This window comes from Prinia subflava, chromosome 13 (assembly GCF_021018805.1).
Source record: "Prinia subflava isolate CZ2003 ecotype Zambia chromosome 13, Cam_Psub_1.2, whole genome shotgun sequence".
Taxonomy (NCBI): Eukaryota; Metazoa; Chordata; class Aves; order Passeriformes; family Cisticolidae; genus Prinia; species Prinia subflava.
The window spans coordinates 5857387-5878120 of NC_086259.1; positions in this window are offsets into that span (position 1 = coordinate 5857387).

Below are 20734 nucleotides of genomic sequence, written 5' to 3' on the forward strand. Positions count from 1 at the left end.
GGTTTATGTAAATCGTTTCACTTGCTTTCTGTATTGATGAATTTGCTCTAATGTCTGTTCACAAATCAAGCTGAAAAGGCACATATTTTATTCCAATTAGCCATAATTCCCCAAACCTTAATGTTTATTTTGATGAAGGTGTAAACATGAATGATAGTAAATACCTCTCAGGTAAAATGCAGTGATTTTGGAGTTACGTAGTATTGACTAACTCAAAAAAGTTGTTAGTAAGCCTGGGGAATTCCTTGGAAAATAGCTTTGCAAAATGTTTAATTGCTTTTTTTTTTTAAAAAAAATTCTGTGTTACTGTAATGGCTTTTCAACCTGAATATCCCTAATTTAATATAACTGGTGAGAACAGAGAGTGAGCAAGATTTCATAAAAGTCAATGGAAAGCTTACAAACTTCCTTTTTTTCCTTTCTTGAAATAGTTAGAAGTTCATTAGGCCATGACTGAGGTGGGGTTTTTATTTCTGAGTGGGAAAAAGAGGACCTATTGCAAATGGATTCTCTCCATGCTGGAAAAAATATTAGCCATATTTCACACACTTCTTAAATAATTTCCCCATCTATGTAAAATGGAGATTTTTTTCTTCTATCTACTCCTCTTTTTTCTGTCTACCTCAAGTCTCTGAACAGGTTTAGTTAATCACTGCTTATATCAATATGTAATTCAGATACGGTGGTTGCAAATTTTTGATTCCCATTTCTTTTGAGTTGCTTGACGAGAACGAAGTAGCTGGGGAATGGTTCTTATAAAATTATACATTGAAAGTAGTGCAGGCGCAATGGAAATATTAATGAACATGATTGTTTTGACACATAAGAATTAGAGCATGTTTAAATATTATACATAGTGTATGAACTGGTGGCACAAAATTAGAAACGTGAGGGGTTTTTTGTCTGGCAAATATAGTTCAGCTTTAAGTTCTTCTCAGACCTAAAGAAGTCAGTTTACTTAAATCAGCTTTGAGGCCTTTTAAAGTCTCTGTGTTTCAGATGAAATGCAGCCAAAGGGACTGCACATAAGAGTGGTTTGGTGAACTCCAAAACTTTGCCATGTCTCAATTCTAAAAACCAGGTTAATTCACCCTAATTTACTCTATGTTTCATTTTCATGTTTATAAAATGAAATTTACTGTTGGTTTTTGGCAGTGTTAAAATTTACATTTGGTAAATTCTATACTTTTGCCATAATATATACTTTTTGCTCTTTTGACCAGGTTTTTTTTCAATGCAAATAACAGTAGAAATACAACACATTTGTCTGATGTCCTAAAATAAAATGCAAAATTTACAGGGTTATAAAACCACGAGTTAGAAAAGATTTAAGGGATCTTGAGCCAGGGCTATTTTCAGATGTTTGTATTGGGGTGCGTGGGATTTGCAGAATGTTTTATGCTAAGAGCTTTTCAAAGTGTTTGTTTAGTAATACTGTCTGTTGTGGTATTTTCATGTTTTACAAACTGTCCTTGTTTTAAGTGGCAAGACATGATCCCAAAATTTTAATGGCCAAATGTGTCCTAGAAAGTATTAAAATATTCAGCTGTGATTGGAACAGTCAGTGGGCTGATGAGTATATATCTTTTTACATTTGGGCTTCATGATGGAATTCTGTTTCTTAGCTTTATTAATGGAGGCTTTTGGGATTTTTTAAAAGAATAATAGAGTTTGAGATATGGAAATGTGTGCTAGAAGGCTTATTTTTTTTTAGTAGGAAACTAAATATGTCTTAAAGGATAACTTTGTTTAAATGACTGAAATTATGAACAGTATATACTTGACCTGCTTTTAAAATTACTCATATTTGTTTATAATATAATGTAATTCATGCTGTTAGTGTGTCCTGGTTTTGAAAATTGAAAAATCAAGTATGTTCATCAGCCAGCTCACACTTCTACCCATAGGCATCTCTATAGAAAGGTGTCATCTTGGTATACTGATCATTTTGGGATTAGACTGAACTCCACAAATTGCTGCTTCACTCTGAATTTCAATGCAGTGTAGTTAGTAGAGATATAAGTTCCTAGTAGAAGGTGGTCAAATAAACAAGGAGAAAAGTGAAATAGAAAAAAATTCTTAAAGACTGTTATGCTTTTTTTTTTTTTTTTACTTTTATTAAAGTAAATGGAAATGGTTAATGAAGTATCTATTCCAAAGCCCATTGATTTTAAGCAACAGAGCTTCCCTCGTGTTCTGCATCAAAGTACAGACAGTCTTTTTCTAGTGGTTATCCTGTATGCAAGCTCTAATTTCCAGTCCTGCACAACCTAGGATGGCTCTGTTAGGGTTGCCCAGAGCTTTTGTGTGGTCTCTGGAGGTGCCTCTTGGTCTTTTGCCTCTCAAACCCAAGTATCTGACATTCTGCTCAGGAATTAGGAGAATTTGCACAGCCAGTAGTTAAGATGCTTTCTTGTTAAGATGCTTATTTGATTGCCCAGATATTATTCAACCTTTGATAACTTGATCAACAAGGAAATGTCTTTGGAACCTTTAAAGGAATCTAAAATTCAGCTTTGCTTGGCAAAATTTCACTAAAGTGTTGTGGGAAGAAAATATTTTTAGTACAAGACAAGACCACTGAAATTTCCTGACTGAGTGCCGGACAGTGACAAGTGGATGTACCCAGGCCCAAGACATCTATGTAAAATACTTTGAATGTCTTTTAAAATTAATCTTTTCATCTTCCCTTTTTGTCCATGACTGCGTGCTCTGTCAGGTGAAGTTTACCAGTAAATTCCACTAGAGGATGACTTATGTGCTTAATTAAGTTTCTGGATTTTTTCTTAGACTGCACTCAATCTGCGTAGCAGATGCATGTCCTGACTTTCTGGTCCTCATCAGTAGTTCCAAAGAGAATTTGATTGTTCAATTCCACGGCTTTAGCTTGTAGGAGGAAGGGCTGAGGAAGGTGAGATGATCTTGGCTTTCACTGTAAAACAGATACTTACCTGCACCCAGAACCTAAGTGCTCTGTAAGTTACTGTGTTGTAAATTATTAATACTTGTACTTATTGTGCAAGGACAAATAGTTTTGCAGCTCTCTTAGGTTCCTGCTGTTTACTTGAGATAGGTGCTTCACTGGTTTTGTTTTCTGTTCCCAGGAGCTGCTGGGGAAGGGGAGCAGTGAGTGGACATGCAGAGATCAGCTGAACCTGGCAGACCTGCAGCAGAGAGGAGCTTGCCTCCTGCAGGAGGTGCAGTCCGCAGGTGTGAACTCACCTGTGGCCTGGCCTGAGAGAACTGCCTCCCTCCCTGGGTGAGTCCAGGCCTGGGTGAGGACAGGGGGACGTTCTGTGGTGTCCAGTCCACTGAACACACACACACAGAGGCAGTGGCTGTGCCTCGGAGCAGGAGATCCTGGTGAATTGATGGCTCTGCTCCCTGCTGCCAGCCACGGAGGGAGCTGCTGATCCAGGGCAGGAGAGGGGCCTGTGGGCAGCAAGGAACTTTGCTGCTGAGTTTTTGAAAGCTTTCGGCCTGGTGTGTTTATCCCATTTCTGAGATAGCTCTAATCTGTTTATCTGGCATTTCTTTGTTTGATGTCATCATGATGTTCCTTAAAGGGTATGTTTTGCCCCTTGGAAAAATAAGAAATTCTTATTTTTTGTCTGTAATTAAAAACCACAAGCCAACAAAACCAACCAACCAAAACCAAAATCCCACAAAAATCTAAACAAATACCCAAACACAGGAACACAGTGACTCATTTATGTAGAACTAATAATTTTTCTTTCTTTTTGATATATTTCTCCCTGTGGGGTATGTATGTGATACACTGAGGTTTGGGGTGGTTTATTTTGTTGCTTACATTCAAGATAGCTGCAGGCACTGATGGTATGAGTGAAGCTTGTTTGGCTTTTGTTTACATTCTTCTTATGAAATCTATTGGCTGTTTGTTTTCAGATTGGTTTCAGTTATTTACTGTTTTTCCTAAAATGATATTTTGATGCTCTTTTTCTCTCTGCTGTTGCTCTTGATGGTTTGGTATTTATTGGAATGCAGGAATCATGGTGAGGATATTGATCTGTGCTGGTCTTTTTTTTTCTTTCTTTCACATGGTCATTTAGATTGAGCCATCTGCTTGCCTAATAGTGGGAATGCTGAAGAAAGACATTTTCTTTTCAGCTCGCATATGAATTGTACTTTTATATAGAGGTTATTCACATATAAACAAGATTGAACTATTATTTGGTGGCATTATGTATAACATCATGAAAATTCATGTTCCTCCAAAATATTTTCTTTGATGTTGTTTCTTTGTCACTGCCCCACTGTGGATTCAAACTGTGGCATATGAAGTGCATCTCTTCTGCAATTGCTGCTGCAAGTGGGCAAGAGAAAGGACCATCTTTATTCTGCTAATTTTCTCACAGTTAATATGAGAAAAAAAATTTGATAAACGCCCTTCATCCAAGGGTCTGAAATACTCTGCAAGGTGGCTTTGTGTAGCGTTGTTGATTGGGAGAGGGAGGAGGACACATCTCCTGGAGAGCTGCTCCCTGCTGAGGACTGCCCAGTGGGCCTGATATTTTTGGGCCTCAGAGATTTTAGCCTGCTGGTAGCTGCTAACTCCTTTCTCAAGGGAAAAGTTTCTTAGGAAAAGCTTCTTCCCAAAACAATCTTGGCAAAACAACTTTCCTATTCTTGCCCTTCTGGTTCTCAGAGAGAACAGAACTTGGGTCTCCCACATGGTAGGCAGGGACTTCAGCTACTGCACTGCTGGCGAAGGTCATTTGGGAAAAGAGAGTTGTTTTGCCAAGATTGTTTTGGGAAGAGGCTTTCCTAAGAAACTTTTCCCTTGTGAAAGGAGATAGCAGCTACCAGCAGACTAAAATCTTTAAGGCCCAAGAATATCAGGCCCTGTGCAGGCCTGCACAGGAACGCAAACAGAACCCACAGAACCTGACTCCTGGGCCCCACCCACCTCAGAGAACTGAAATTGAAGCAACATTTATGTAAAATAGATACTGGAAACACTTGAAGGTCTCAAACCAACCAAATATTTTGTGTCTACTCTGACTGAATGATTAAGTGGGAAAATAGCACAGGTAGAAGTTGTGGTGGACGTGGTTGAGCCTGATGTCCATTTCATTCCTGGTAAATGCACAGGTTCCTCTGTGCACTGGGCACACAGCTGGCCACGACTGTCACCATGGGGCTCCAGCAGCTTCTCCTGAGAGGTGCCGCAGGCAAGTTTGATATTTATCAGATTGCAGGGGGGAGTAGACAGGGCAGAGATTGTCCTGAAGGACATTCCTGATTTCTTCAGGCTAAAGCATGGTAGTTCTCTGGGTTTCTTTGAGAGTCTGGGCATGGGAAGGCTCTGTTGACATCTGTCTGGAGTAGCAGCCCCATTACCAAGCTCTAGACTCATAATTGTCCTCTCAGGAGGAAAATTTTCCCCTTTGAAGAGGAAACGTGTGCAATCTTGTAGTTTGCAGGAGACGTGTAAGTTTAGATTGTCAGGAACATCAGTAATGTTGCTAAATGAAATCCTTCAGTAGTTTGACTGCTGAACATTATGGGTAAATCTGGTTCATATTTAGTTTCCACTAAACTGTGTCTTTCTTACCTGTTTGCTGTCTCATCATTCCCTGGTAAAGGTCTGTAATTTCTAGGCCAGCACTTGGGAAGACTCCTTGGCATGCAGTGTGGTTGTCTTAAAATTCATGTCCTCTGTAACATCTTAACCCTCTTGCATGATGTCTCTCACCCTCCAGATTCCCTTCAGATGTCTCCAGTGCAAAAGGGTGGGAAAGCACATCTGAGATTCCACTTCTGCAAATCCTTCTGCTTGTAGTTACTTCTACAAGTAATCCCTTTGAAATCAATAGGGAACATTCCCAGTAGTCAAGTTAAAGAGTCTAAAATGTCTTACACAATAAAGCCTAAGGCTGGGAAACACTACAGAATGTTGTATGACTTCATTACAAAGGGCATCACCACCAAAAGAGAAAAAAAAAGAAAGAAAAAAAAAAGAAAAAAAAAAAAAAAAGGAAAGAAAAGAAACTCCATCTTAAGTAACCACTTATGTTCAGAAAGTGAGACAGTAAGTAATTTTGGAAACTATTTGATTTTCTCGTTGTCTTTATTTACAATATCAACAGGGGCTTTGTTAAAACCTGAGCTTAAGTATTTCAGCTTTGAAATAGTGCTTGTTCCAAGAGCACAGGAGAAGATCAAGTCTGATCTTTGGGAGATTCTATGCAATGTTCTCTGCCCTCATTTATAACCTTCCATGGCCACTTCCCTTCCACTGGTTTTACTTCATTCCCTCCCAACCCAACTGACACCCAGCTGTTCTGCTGGGTGTGAAGCTGTGATATCTGCTAGCGCTCTTTTGGATTTTTTAAAAAATTAAATGGGTAAAAAAGGAGTATTTTACAAGTGTACTGTTTTAACCAAATATTGAAGTAAATAAGGGTATTTTGAAAAGCAGCTCTGAGTCAGAACCTCAGTAAATTACAGTTTAATAGGTAAGGCAAATTATGTCTGGGAACAACTTGTAAATTTTGATAGAAACTGCTCCCATATATCTGCAGTTACGATTTTGACCTGCTTTTTCACAGCAACAGTACACAGGTAATGTACTTTTTTCTTCTAATAACAAATTTTCAGAGGCCACAAATTTTGGTTTCATTTTTTCTCTGGAGTATATGAGTAGGCTTTTCATGCTGCTGGAGAGGAAAACATTTGGCCCACATTATTCATTGTGTGAAATCATAAGTGGATATACAAAAATCTCTTTCCAAATCCTCGAAAACTCAACAGTGTCTCAGTATAAATGTCCTCATGCAGTGAATGGAACCTAAAGCTTGTTGCTGAGAACACCTTTTTTGATGAAAAAATAGAGGTGAAAATGCTGATTTCTAGGTGGTGAAATAATTCTGTGTAACAACTTGCAGTTTGTGTTTGAGCCTGCATATTTTCATTTTACAACTCTGAAGCAAACCAGAGAATTTGTAAAGTATAAAGGAAAAAAAGTTCTGCTCCATTTTTAAATAGTCATTTCTACAGTGCCCACTTGACAAATCACAGAAATATAATACTATAAAACTGAGGTGACAGATATGTATGAATGCCACTAAATACAATTTTATAATGAAAATTTTGTCTTATGAAGGTGAAACTTTTAGATCATGCTGGAATTCTAAATTTTTTATGCATAGCAATCAAATGACCTCTCTGTATTGCCACATAAAGTATAGATTTAAAGTTAAATGATCCAGTCAGTCATTTAGCATTTTCTTAGGCCATTTTTGCCAGTAACTAGAGTTGTTTACATATGGTTCTGTTGTTTCTGTGTTTGTATTACTTACATTTTGAGAACTGAAGGAAGAATGACACTTTAAAAAACTGTTTTTAATAGCCTTTGTTTATTTTTAATACGTAGTGTTCCAGGCTCTTGCTCTAATGATTTTTTTTTCACACTGCATTGATAATTAAATTCATTCATTTTCCTGGCGGCACAATCCTTTTTAAATAAAAAGTTATGGGTAATAATACCTATTATGTTAAAAGTACAGAGGAGAAAAGGGCAGATCCACAGCTTTTAGTTCAAGGAGAGTCGATGGATTTTGCAAGTTACAGGTTTAAATAAAATCAGAAATCTCAAGTCCTTTCTCTATGCTGCAGGAATGGTGGATCCCAAAGAATTGTGTTGTTTTTCTCGTGCAGTAGTGTGTGCTGTGCTTTTCCCAGTAAAACAGGAGCTGTGGGTATGTGATCCATTGCAGGAAATTTATTTACAGTAATTTTAGAAATGGTGCTAAGTGTTGGTTCTCTTGGATGACTGGAACTGTTTGTGTGTTGCTACCCCCTCACGTACACATGGTAGCAATAATCTTCACACCTCTTCCACTCCCCCTGCCAGAGTGATTTCATGTCAATGCATTGGGGAAAATATTGTGAACATGTGAAACGCTGGTAACAGAAGATGCATATAATAAAAAAAAATCGCCCCATTCTGATCTTATTTATTGGCTTATAAAGCCTCTGCAATTTTTATCTGTTTAATGAGAGTTTAGATTTTGCAATTTTTAATTTATGCAAAGGAGTTTACTACTTAATTACTAACAGAGAAGACATTCTTAGCCTCATATTTATTTTTTTTGTCATGTTTACAGAACTCGAGAAGAAAAAACATTATGTCCATTTGGTCAAACACATATTTTAATTGTATTTTGAAAAAAATTGGTGTAAATGAGTTAAGAATTAAAAAGTTTGAAATACATAATAATCTTATTTTGTAAAATTTGCTTTGTGAGCTGGAATATCACCAGTTCTCAAAAGCAATTCACAAAAAGTAATTTTGAAATTGTGCTAAAGAAAATGCTTGAATGAAAAGTGAGAGAAATCTTGATCAATTTGTAGGTATTGCTTTATTGCTTTTTAGCATCTGAACTCAGGCTCATGAATTCTTTTGGGCTCAGTTGAGTGGAATTTTTTATTCTTGCCTACCCCTGGGTACGTGGTCCTTGATAGGTGGAGCATCTCTTCCTCTGAAACAGCTTTTTTGTTTTTTAAGCCATCCTTTTGTCCTTCCTGTCTCTTTACCTTTTGCATTTTTTTTTGTATTTCTTTTCTTCATTAATCCCCAGTGTAAGTCAGTTTGATTCAAAGGTTAATAGGGCTGGTAGAGCCATTGGAATAGAGCCTTGCGTAGGCCCTTGGTGAAATTTCAACATTAAAAACTCCTTTAGAGGTTTTCCTTTCTACCTGCCTTCATGCACGTATGAAAGGTATGAATGAATGCATGGTCACAAGTGTTCATCCCACATTCCTCTCCTGTTGGAGTGCTGCTGACACAATTTTCTCCCAGCACTGTATTCCATGAGATTTAGGTGTTGACCACTGATAATGAAAATATGCTTTGGCTGAAGATTGCTACCCAGCCTTATCTAATTTTATGTAATAAGAGTACAATGTCCAAGTTAGAGAGTAAAGATTTAAATCTTTTGTTATTTCAGGAGTTGAAATTTTTTCCTTCCTGTTGTTTTCTTACTGAAAATATATCTACTGCCTGTATTACCTTTAGTGATTCTCACCAAGCCTCTCACAACTTTTCATACATACCTGTAATTAGTGTGCACGGTTCTGCCTTGGGTATCCTCAATTCACCAACTTGTTAAGAACAAATGAGTGACTTACAGGAGATCTGAGCAATAATCACAGATCCCCAAGTTGAACACCACAAGACCTGTACCAGTGTCAAGTGCCAACACTGATGTATTTGAAAAGGCAAAGACTGAGATGCCATCTGAGACACTTGTCCTGTACTAAGGAACAGGATGTTCTCCCCACTGTCTAAGGTCCATCACAGAGAGAGTCATGAGGGAGCCCAGATGATCTTTTTAACTCACCTACTTATATGTGCTGGTATTATGATCTCCTGTCTCAATTATTTCTGCTAGACATGCCTGAGTGTTCTTTCAGAGCTGAAGACAAGGGTGTTACACTGAGCTCCTGCTCATGTGTTGGTGTAGATAATGAACTCCCAGATGCTGAATCTCTGAGTTTGTCAGAAGTTGTTAGTCAAATCCTGCAGGAGTACTGAAAGCATTCCTCATGGAAGTCTGGAATCAAAGTAGGTTTGAATCAGCATCATCAAGTTGGATGCATGGCTCCTGTTTGGGCCGACTTCTAATGAAAAGCTTATGAATTAAAAAGAGTTAGCCAGAAAAGGAAAGGGCAGGTAAGAGGAACCAGGCTCAGGAAACTGAAAGCATCAAATGCAGCAAATTTTAAGCTAACTTTTAGTAAGTATGTTGTGGGGGACCTCAGATTGTTAGGTAGTGTGATATTGAACAATTCTATTAAGAGTGGTAAAACAGACTTTTCTGAATGACACTTTGTAAATGAGTGAACTGGAATGAATGTCTGCCTGAAATCCTATGGGAATGTGACTTCTTGGGTAATCCTAACAGGGAATTTGACCTCTTTATTACAAAAAGACTGGCCATCTTGTAACAATTCCAAGCAGGCTTGAGGTTTGGCAGAAATCTCTATATGAACTGTTTCATTTTGTAACTGCATATTGTCCTTCAGAGGGTGAGAAAGCTGAAAATTGCAGGTAATTTAATTACTGATTTGTTTTTCCAGTGGCTGAAATTGGTGCATACTCTAGAGGGTCATTGTCCTGTGAATTTCCTTAATAATACCACATAAAAGGGATTTTGGTGCACGAATTAAGTAACAGTTGAGGAAAAGTGAGCATGTTCTTTGCAGTGAGAGATGTCTGCTGGCTGCCTGGGGAGGATCCCTGCCCCTCCAATAAACTGCTAAGGTAATTCTAATGTGGAGGGCAGACCTGTGGCATCTAGACCATGTTGTATACATGTGCTTGTTTCAAACTCTACTTTGCTGCTTTTTAAAGAATTATGAATTCTTTTGAAAGAGTCTCCAAATAGCCACTGCCAAATCTCTTGATTCTAGTGAAGATATGGGGAGCTATGTATTCTCTTCTGCACCCTTTCCTGTAACCAACATTCACACAGTCTGTAAAGCTTTTTTGATCTAAAATTGTGACATCTTATTGTGGAATATGCTGAAGTTTTAGGGAGGTGGGACTGAACTATTTAAAATGAAGCATCACTGCTTTCTCTATAAAGTGAGAACCAAGGATCTGCCTCCTGCAGCATGTGCATGGATAGAAGAGAGGTCCTATCACAAGCACTGGAAGGGCTCTTCTGTCATCTGGGATTTTCCCGACAGAAAGAGCTTGGGATGTACTATTTTCTTCCCCCTTTACACAGTTAAAGATTTAAGTTTTTAAAATGTGACATTAGCTCCTGTTGAGGGGAAAGGCTCAGGGGCCTCTGACCTGGTCCTGCCTGAGCCTTTAGCATCCTTACAAGGGCAGTCCTGGGCCCTGGAGATGTCCTGCCTTACAGGGGATTTTCATGTAAAAACACCAAGTTCCTTTGACAAAGGGAAGTCTCTTCCCGTCTTGCAGAATGTGTAAAATCAGATGTACCAGTATCTTGTATCACACTATGCAAATAGTCTTAAAAAACCTTCTTTAAGTTTGCTTTGCAGAAATGTATCAAGGCTTAATGAAAGAGTGAACATACTGAAGGATCCTTTGTGGATTTAACAAACCTCACTATATTTTTTCAGGCTGAAATGTGATTTTATGTTACGTTTGTGAAAACCCAATTTTGCTATTCAGCGTTGTGTTTATCCTAATAACTAGTTATTTCACTGGCTTCCTCAACAAAGAGAAATAAAAAACAGGAAGGAATTTTCCAGTTGGTGGTAAAATCACAGTGTGGGCATACTTACAAGAGCAGAATTACTACAAGTCTTGTTTCTTTGATGAGGGAGTTTTGTAAATTAGCTCATTTTTGTCTTCTTGCAACAGACGCATGCAGAGATCTCTACCCTGCATCCCTCCTGCATTAATAAATAATCATTCTGCATGTTTTTGGCTCTAATCACTTATGCAGACAACGGCAACTTTAGTAAGAGAAATGTTCCTATGGAAGGTATTTGTATGTCTGTGACTGCAGGTGAGAGATCTGTACTCTGTGCCCAGAGCTGTCTTTTCCTAACATTTCTGGGGTTTGATCTGTGCTCCAGTGAGTTGGTGTTTCGGTGCATCTCTTGCTTCATAGTTTCTCAACTTTTCCTTGTGAGCAATGAATGTCAGTAAAAAGGGCTAAAAACGGCCCCCAGCAAATTACCCTACTTAAATCTAGTCTATGGCAGCATTATGATTCCTTATATCTGGAGTATTTTTACCAAAGTTAAAAGAAATAATATGTTAATTTGCTTTATATTAATGTAATGCAGTGTTTTGAACAACAGTGTATCAAATCCCTCACATTTAAAGTATCTGGCTAATAGGTTGTTAAAATGATAATTCCATCAAAATATATGACCAGTTAACATTTCATGATTAGCATCCCATGTTTTAGACTCAAAGTTTATGCCCATATATATTTTTAAGTGCAATGTTATTGCTTATTTCAGCCTTGGAAATACTGCAAGTATGATTAGCAGACATAAATAGTTTTTGTCTAAGAAGAAACTTATTTTTGGCAATATGAAAAAGCCTTATCCTATATGTTTGTAATTCTAATGAAGGTGTACAATTGATAGCTGAATTTCTCCTGTGATTATATTTCACTTCCATGCATGCTGTTCCAAAACTACAACTTCAGCTGTTTCAGAATGCTTTAGAAATAAATTCCCTTCTCCAGTTTTGCATGATTTTTATAAAATTAGGTCAAAGGAATTTTCAATTGAAAACAGTACTTTGTCATATTATCTACAACACATGTCTAGCAAATTTATAAATCCAGTGCTCATTCGAGTAAAGTTCCAAATCATAATGAATGGTTTAGACAGCATTATCATCAATTTCCTACAGGTGCAGCTGTGGAAATCAGTGACTTCAATCAAAAGCCTCTGTCAAGTTTCACTGCACTGTCATTTTTTACATTCAGGTTTTGCTGAAATTAAAAAAAAAAAGAAGACAATTCTGTAAATGTCTTTACATCCCTTCTACCTTTGGGTGGTGCTTTTGAGCAGTGCTGTGTGGTTGTTTCTGTTCAAAGAATTTAACAGCACTCATATTTTTACACTTTATACTAACACTGTATTTCTTTCGTGATATTATGGAGTTAAAATTGCACTGTGTGTTTTAACACACATTACAACAACCTCTTAAGGCAAAAAAGTAAATTCATGCAAATGAGTTATGGAAAGTGAAAAGAATTGTGCTGCTTCATTCAGTGCAGGGATAGTTATTGGAAACAGGCATTTTCCTTCTGTGGACTCTGTGCTTACTCTGTGTCATGCAAGTGTCCATTGTTAAGTTATCATTTGAATACTAATCTTTAGAGGGTTTATAAAACGACCCTTCTTTATGAAGAAAGACTGCATGGTCTATATAGATTGCTTTAAATAATTTCATTTTTTCACTTGTGTCTTTGAAATATCGTTGATACAGCTTGTTTCTGTTGCTTTGCTAGTATCTGAAAATTAGAATAAAGAGGAAACTTCATATTCCTGAGTTCATGGGACACTTCCTAGTTTATAGTACTTCATATGCCACGGGCTTTCTGCAGCCTTCCTATATAAAACACTGCAATTAAAACCCAGTAACATTCAATAAAAATCCAGTGCTGATCCTTTTAAAGAAATTTAAGTGTAAAGAGCAGTGGAGTTGTGCCAAGCTGACCCACTGGACCTTGTGGAGCCAGGAGCCCAGGGCTTCTCCTGCCTTGAGGCATGCAAGGAAACAACCTGCACCTCCTGCCAGACCCACTGCAGGCTGACACCTCTGCCCCGAGGACATGGGAAACCACTTGTTGCCAGCAAAATCTCTTTGTAAAGCTGTAAAACTTCAGTCCTGAGGGGTTCCTGCTCTTTCTCCATGGGTAGAAAGTTTGAGCTCTGATAAATTTGAGGGATTGTCATTAGGCTGTGAAAAGCAATCTTTATTTTGCTGATGCTTTCTGACTTATTTGCTATTTCATTTTTCCAAGTGCTTGTGTAATTTCTGTCTTCATGCAGTCCTCATGTAATTTTTTGACAGGAATTTAAAAAGTTTTAGGCTGTGAACATTTAAATTTTGTTGCAGATGGAAGATTTGCCAAACTTTTGCTGTTTTAGGCTTCATTGTAAAGGCTATACATTGTAAATTAGTGATTAAAAAAACCCTCAAATTTTTAGGTTTATATAATTATGATAAAATGACAATTTTTATTCATTTGTGATGCCAGCTTTCCAGTGTTGGAGTAGGGTTCCTTTCTGTGTGAAGCTGAGGGCTACCTGTCTGTGTCTACTTTTCACACTCTTCTGGAGAGAGCAGCTAGAACAGCCGGGCTCCTGTCACTTCACCTCGACTTTTAAACTCTCTGGGCCACTGTGAAATTCCTCTTAATCAAAGAAAAGCCTTTAAAAGCTAAAACCCATCGAGTTTGTATATGATTGACTTTTAGAATATCTGATTGCTGCTGTGTTTTTCTGCAGTTAGGCAGTGATGGCAGCTTTCTCCTGGGCTGCACTGAGAGCTGAGGCAGAAGCACCCAGAGCTGTGCCCTGGTTAATCCGTGCAAGGCTTTGCAGGATGGGGCTCCTGTTTGCATTTCCAGTTCTGTGACATCAGGCCTCTTCTGCAACACAACAGTTCTTTGTTTTGTGGCCTTGCTGAATTCAGTTTCATGTTAAATGATCTTGCCTGTTTGTCTTGTGTCATTCAGAAACAACCCTTTGAAATCTCTCTTAACTGCTTTGCTTTACTTTGTTACCGTGTTCAAGTTTAATCTGAAAATAATGTCTGAGTCCTTCATCCTCCCTAATGAGTTATGGGTCTTCTCTGCCTTTTTTTTTTTTTATGGTCAAAATATAAAGCATCTGTGTGCTGTAATTCTCTTAATACTTAAATAATTGATGTTTAAGAATATTAAGAAGTACTTGGAAGAAAAATTTAGTGTCCATAAATCAATTAAACTAATGCATACAAAATAATCAGTAGTACATGGGGCCAGGCATTTCAAGCATTTATTTTTTTTCTGAATATATGTTGATAATTCAGTATATCTCTCTTTTTTCCTGTGCTGCCTAGAGGTTTGTGTGCTAAACTGTCTCAGTTAATAGGCAAGGAAGAGAGGTAATACTTTAAACCATTTTAAAGAAAAGGCATTAATGTAATTTCTGAAAAATAGTAGCCCCAAATAATGAATTTCTCAAACTAAGCATTCCAAGCACTTTATTTAATAGGGGTCTTTTTTTTGGGAGGGGTGGGAAGCCCCATTCCCTCTTTGCCAGTGCAGCAGCACCCAGGTATGCTGGGATAGCAGCAAAAGTGTTGACCACGCAGAATTGACGAGACAAATGTCTCCTCATTGTGTGAAGCATGAAGGCCATGATAGATGATTTCAAACAACAAAGCGCAGCCACTGAGACAAAATTAGTGTTGTTTTAATTACCAGTGTCTGTAATGTTATCTATCCATAACTGTCTTGAAATAGAGTGTCAACAGAAGGAACAGAAAGACACATGAGTTAATACTTCCATGTAGTATTTCTTATGTTCCTTGAGTTGCAACTGTGTGTCTTTATAAAAAACATTTAAAGCTTTCTTTGAAACATTTACTTATAACTTAAAAAAAAAAAAAGTTCTGTACTTTTAGAAAAGTGTCATTTTATCTTTCTAAGAAAAGAAATAAGCAGTTCCTATTAAATGCTATTTGGAAGTCAGGGTAAGGGGTAGAAAATGGAACTTGGCCTGACATTTTTCAAGCAAAGTTTACACTCAGTGAGCTGTGGTTTTTATCAGTCACAAATAGCATTATGACACTAATAGTAAAGAAGATTCTTTATTCCTGAAATATTCCTGAGTTGAGATGGGGTGTTCTTCATATATTAGCAAGTGTATATATTGTGAAGATGAAGCATTTCTTACTTTCTGGGCTTGCAGGAGATGAAAGATAGGCCAGCTTTTGAAAATGGTCTACATGGCACCTGCTACAAATGAGCAGGGAAAGCAATCGAGCTAATAGATTACAGTAATTATCCAATCTTTGGCTAGTTTGTATTGGCAAACTATAAATACAGTACACATTAGAACAAGGTGCTTACAGAATGTACATGAAAGGTCAATGTAATTTGCAAGTCGCTAGTCATTAGAATATGCTAAAAACCATTGCTTCAGGGCTCAGATTTTAATGATGAATACATTGATTATTAAGTAGCAGAGGAAAAATGTAGCAGAGCTACTGTAGTGTAATGATAGGTCGCTTTATTTTGGGAAGGAAATCAACTAAGCTTCAGAGTGCATGCATTGAGAAATATAATTGCAGTGAGGAAAATTCCTCAGAGGAGCTTGGCACATATTAAAAGCAAAAACTTGAGACATGTTTGTGATAAGATTACTAATAAATCTCTGGTAAGTCTTAGACTCCTGACAATAACACAGCAACAGAGCACTTCATCTTCTCCATGCTTTAGAATTTAAGATCGGTCACAAACAATCTAAATTACGACTGATACTAGGCAGATGCAGTGCTGCGCTGTGTTGCTCATCATAAATCTCCTGTTCCTTATATGCAAATTAAACTCCATTTTAAAAGATAATTTTTCACATGGTGATCTCCTTTATTTGTGAAATACCAGTGGTTCTTAATGTTAGGAGAGCCATCTCAGGAGTACAATGTAACCATGGCTTTGGGAGAGGAGAAAAAGGAGGGAAGTTTGTTTGGAATAGTTTGGACATCAGTGCATGGGATGTTTCAAATAACTTATTAAGGTAGACACAGCACTAACAGTGTTTGTAGTTTAGCTGTGGCCTTGTTTTCTTCAGCAGCTGCCTGAGTAACTTATCTTTGACTTTAAAATTCTGTCTTGTTTATATCAAATCTTCAAGGTTCTTTAACTCTTAAAACAGTAGAACAGAACATAACCAAGCCGTGTAGACAAAAATGTTTGTCTTCATCAGCAAACAATAACTCCCTTCAGCTCTTCATTTAAACCAGCAAGATTATCTCCCTTCAGTATTTTGGAAATAGTTATGTGTGCATTGCTGATTTTGTCTCTCTCTTGTGTAGATGCAGAGTTATTGGGAATGGGATATAGAGAATGTAGATTTAATTAGTTGCTATTCAGGTGTTATCAAAACAGGCCATGTCTTACAGGAGTGAGATCTGAAATGCAAGAAATTTTGCGTATCGGGGAAGGGATGTTAAAACCTTTATGAATTTCCTTAAAAAAATATTTGTAATCTGTTTCCATGAAAAGACTTGAAATGCTTCTGTGAATCATAACTTGTGTACTGTAAAGGGAAAGAAACGTGTAAGAGCAAAGTACAGAACATATCAAAAGTGTTCTTTCACTTGACATGTTTGATAAGTCTTAAAAATAACTCTTGCTAAATTGAATCAAGCTATATGTTGTACAGTCTGAGACATGAGGAGAGAATGGATAGGATTGAGGAGCACTTAGCAGAACATTAATCAGATGGGCCACATTCTCCTTGGTATAACTAATTCTTGCTCCTTTGACATCACTGGTCCGCATCACTTAAAATTCTGATCTGGCTAAGATGGTTTGGTCTGTGAGTAATGGTTGATGTTGGTGTCAACATACTGAGTATTGAGTATTTTGTTTTTCTGAGGAATTGGAACAAATCCTGTCTCTTAGTAATGTTTTTAGAACTCGGCATGTGATAGCTGCAGGTTAGGAAACTTTTTAAAGAGTAAAAAAAGTGAAATTTTCTGTTGAAAAACAAACAAACTCCTACTGTTGAAACGAATTAGAATTATTCTTAGGTAGCCTGTGTTAGGTCAGTAACCCAGTATAAGTCTTTATGTTTTCAGATTGTCATATATCCATAGATGTTTCTCACAGTGTGATGTCCTTGATCACGCTTCCTGTTATTTCTTTTGAAACTTGTTGGCAAATCCCTACTTCTGAAACAGCAAACTGTGCTGTAAAGCGATTAGATTATGCATACTTAGGAGTGTTTTTGGAAGCAAATACAGGCTGTTGGTCTCCCTGAGTGATTTTGTTGTTGACTGTCTGGCTGAGGAGGGTGTGTGATTACAGTCACAGTAAATTTCACATTCAAAAGCAAATGAGCACTGGTTTTAGTTCCCTTGTTCCTTATTTGCCCTATTGAAACAGATACTCCTGTACCTAGTGCTGTGTAGTACAATGATGTGAATTCATCAAAACATGCATTAAGGGGCAACACTACACAAGGGTAAGGATATAAATATGTTTTACAATTCTTAGCTTCCTATCATAAGAATAGTTCACGAGTGAATGTAAATTTACAATAGGTGCTTATCAAATGTGAAAATGCTTGCAAATCAGAAACAAACTTTGGGACTATAAACATATTTCAATGATAGTTCATGCAAAGAATATGTTTGATAGTAAGAAATAATGTTCTCTTTTAGTTTCTACATGAAGCAGGGTGACACATTATTGTATATAGAGAATTACAACACATCTGGCTCAGAGCACTGCAGACAAGCTTTAATCCTTTAATCAGAATGCTTATTATTAGGGAACATGTAATGACATAAAATATTATTATTTATTTATAAAGCAAGAAAAGAGCATTATCAAGCATAAAGGGATGATAAAGTGCAGTTAAATCAGTTGATTTTACTTCTGTCTTCCATACAGAAGTGACATACATACTATCAGTCTTCTATATTTTTTAAAATACTTAAAAGAATTATTGAAACATGCTAATTTCTTGCATAAAAAAAAAGTTATCTGACTTTTGAAAGTAAGTTTTGAATACCACTGTGACCAAGTGGTTTTTAAAGTACTTGATAAAAATATTGAAATATGCTAATGAATTGCTTAAAAGAAACTTATCTGACTTCTGAAAGTAAGTTCTGAATACCACTGTGACTTGTACATGTGTCCCATGTACGTGTGAGTTGGAATATTTTACTCCACTAAAGTGGAACCTTGTAAAATCTTTTGGGTTTGACTGTAAGATGCACTTGTACAGACAGTAATTGGCCTGTTACAGAGATATTAATTAACTTGTTAGAAATGTTTTCTTTATTAATGAGAAATTCACACATACTATTTAAATTAATTTGTATAGTTTAAAATTAATTTATTGTGGCCTTCGATGACCTCAAATCTACTAAGACAAAGCTGGAGTATTGTACTAACTGTTAAACCATTCATTAAACATTTTATGCAAATAGTGTTTGTTTATAAACAAATTAACTGCAAGGATTTTCAAAACAGGTGCTGTGTTGTGAATGCGTACTAAATGATGTGGTACTGAAAGAATTAATTAGACCTTCAGATGTAATTAGTTGCAATAATTTGCGTGATTAGCGGCTTGGTTAAGAAGTAAGACACACACATTGTAATGCATGGAAGAGTCACTGCAGTAGCTTTGTCTTTCATACGGTGAAGATGAGATTTCCTCATGTTTAGGAAATTTTTCAAAAAATTGCTGACATAGCTGGAGTTAATTGCCAAGTATCCTGTAGGGGGTAACGTGGTTTTTTTCTCCCTTGGCTTGTTGCAATGCATATGCATTGGAAGCAATACCATTTGTTTGTACCTCGATGAATTTTTAAAACAGAAGGCTGTTAACCCTAGATCTTCAAGTCTCCAGAGGAAGAACTGATACTTAACATGTTCAGGGTTAAAAGATAGGCTGTGTAAGCCATAGGAAACAGGTCCAGTGTTTCAAGATCAGTTCTAAATATTCATGTAATTTTTCTCCCCTTGCAACCATAGTTCTGACTTTTCTTCTTGTGTGTCCAACAATGCAGTCAGGCATTGGAGGCGCATGGAGAATGCCTTGGAAACTGGCATTAGTCAAAACCAATTAAAAAGAAGGTCATGATTACTGATACTTAATTTATGACGATCATATTCCTAGTTATAATAAATGTACAGTACCTTTGTGACTTGCAAGAAAGCTTTTTTCCTCTTGATAATGCCTTGATGCCCAGTGACAATGTTAGAGAGTGGGTTTGAAATGAATTAATGTGGGGACTTGATCTTTGTTTTACCTGCTTGAAAAGGGTGACAGTAATCCACAATAGATTCACTTTACTGGTCACTGGTGGAAGTTGATGTTGCTTTGCTATTTGAAAGAAAAGGCTGAAGATTTTGTGCCTTGAGGCATCTAGAATGAACAAAACCAGTAATGACAAAATTTATCCTCTGGCACTACCCTCTTAATAGCTAGAAACACACTTGGAGGGCCTGCATATGCATTTTGGAAGAACAGGTATGTTCTCTGTGAATCACATTGTCAGAAAAAGCAAAGATTTCTAAAAAGAAGTTAAAGAAGAGTACAGAAGGAAAAGGAAAAAAGGAAGTTTATTAAATCAGTTAAAAAGTAAATAAGTGAAATTAGCAGAGTAGAAAATAAGAGGAGAGGCTTCTCAGAATAACAGACTTGCCTGTGGTGAGTGTTAGAAGCATTCCATAGAGGTGATGTTGAATGATTCAAGGAATTTGAATTTAAGCTTTTTTAATACAGAATTTTATTTGCTCAGTTTAAGCAATGACAGTTTGGGAGATGAGATGTGGGGGAACTTTGTTTCATCTCTGATGGAAGCAGTTGCATTATGCCTTGTTTGCTTTCTGAATTGCTGTAATGATCCTGAGGCGTGAGGTAGAGGAGACCTTGTTCAGAAGCTCAGCCTTGCTGCAGTTACCAAATTGTTTATCTTTTTGTAAGTTCTTGCCATATGATTTCCAGGAGTTTTTATGTAGCTGCAAATCTGACATAAGCAGCAAGAGCCAGCAGGAGATCTCTGGTTAAATGATGACCACAATGATGCTGTATTTGGATTAGTGACTGAAAAGTATTAGTGGTCACATATCTAAGAGAAAGTAGAACCTGAGCTTTTTATTGCAAACTCAGTGTGGAGCACAGTTTATCTTAGCACTGAGGCAGAACAGAAGTGCAGTACTTCTGGCTACTTCTTTTCTCCAGCAAAATAGCTATTTACACTTTTAATTTACACTCTTAACTTTTTTGTTTTAAAAGCACGGAAGGGAAATTGAATAAAATAAATATTAAAAATGACAAAAGAAGAACAAAAAGCATCATTAACTGCTGCACAGCTGCTGTGTGTCTGCTGTCACGGGGATTACCCTTAATTACTATGGATGAAGTTTGCTATCATTGGTGCTTTGGATCCCTCACAATTGGTTTATTTTTAAAGGAGTTCTTTCTATGTATGTTTTAATAGAATATGCAGCTGTTAAAGTTTCAAGGGAAG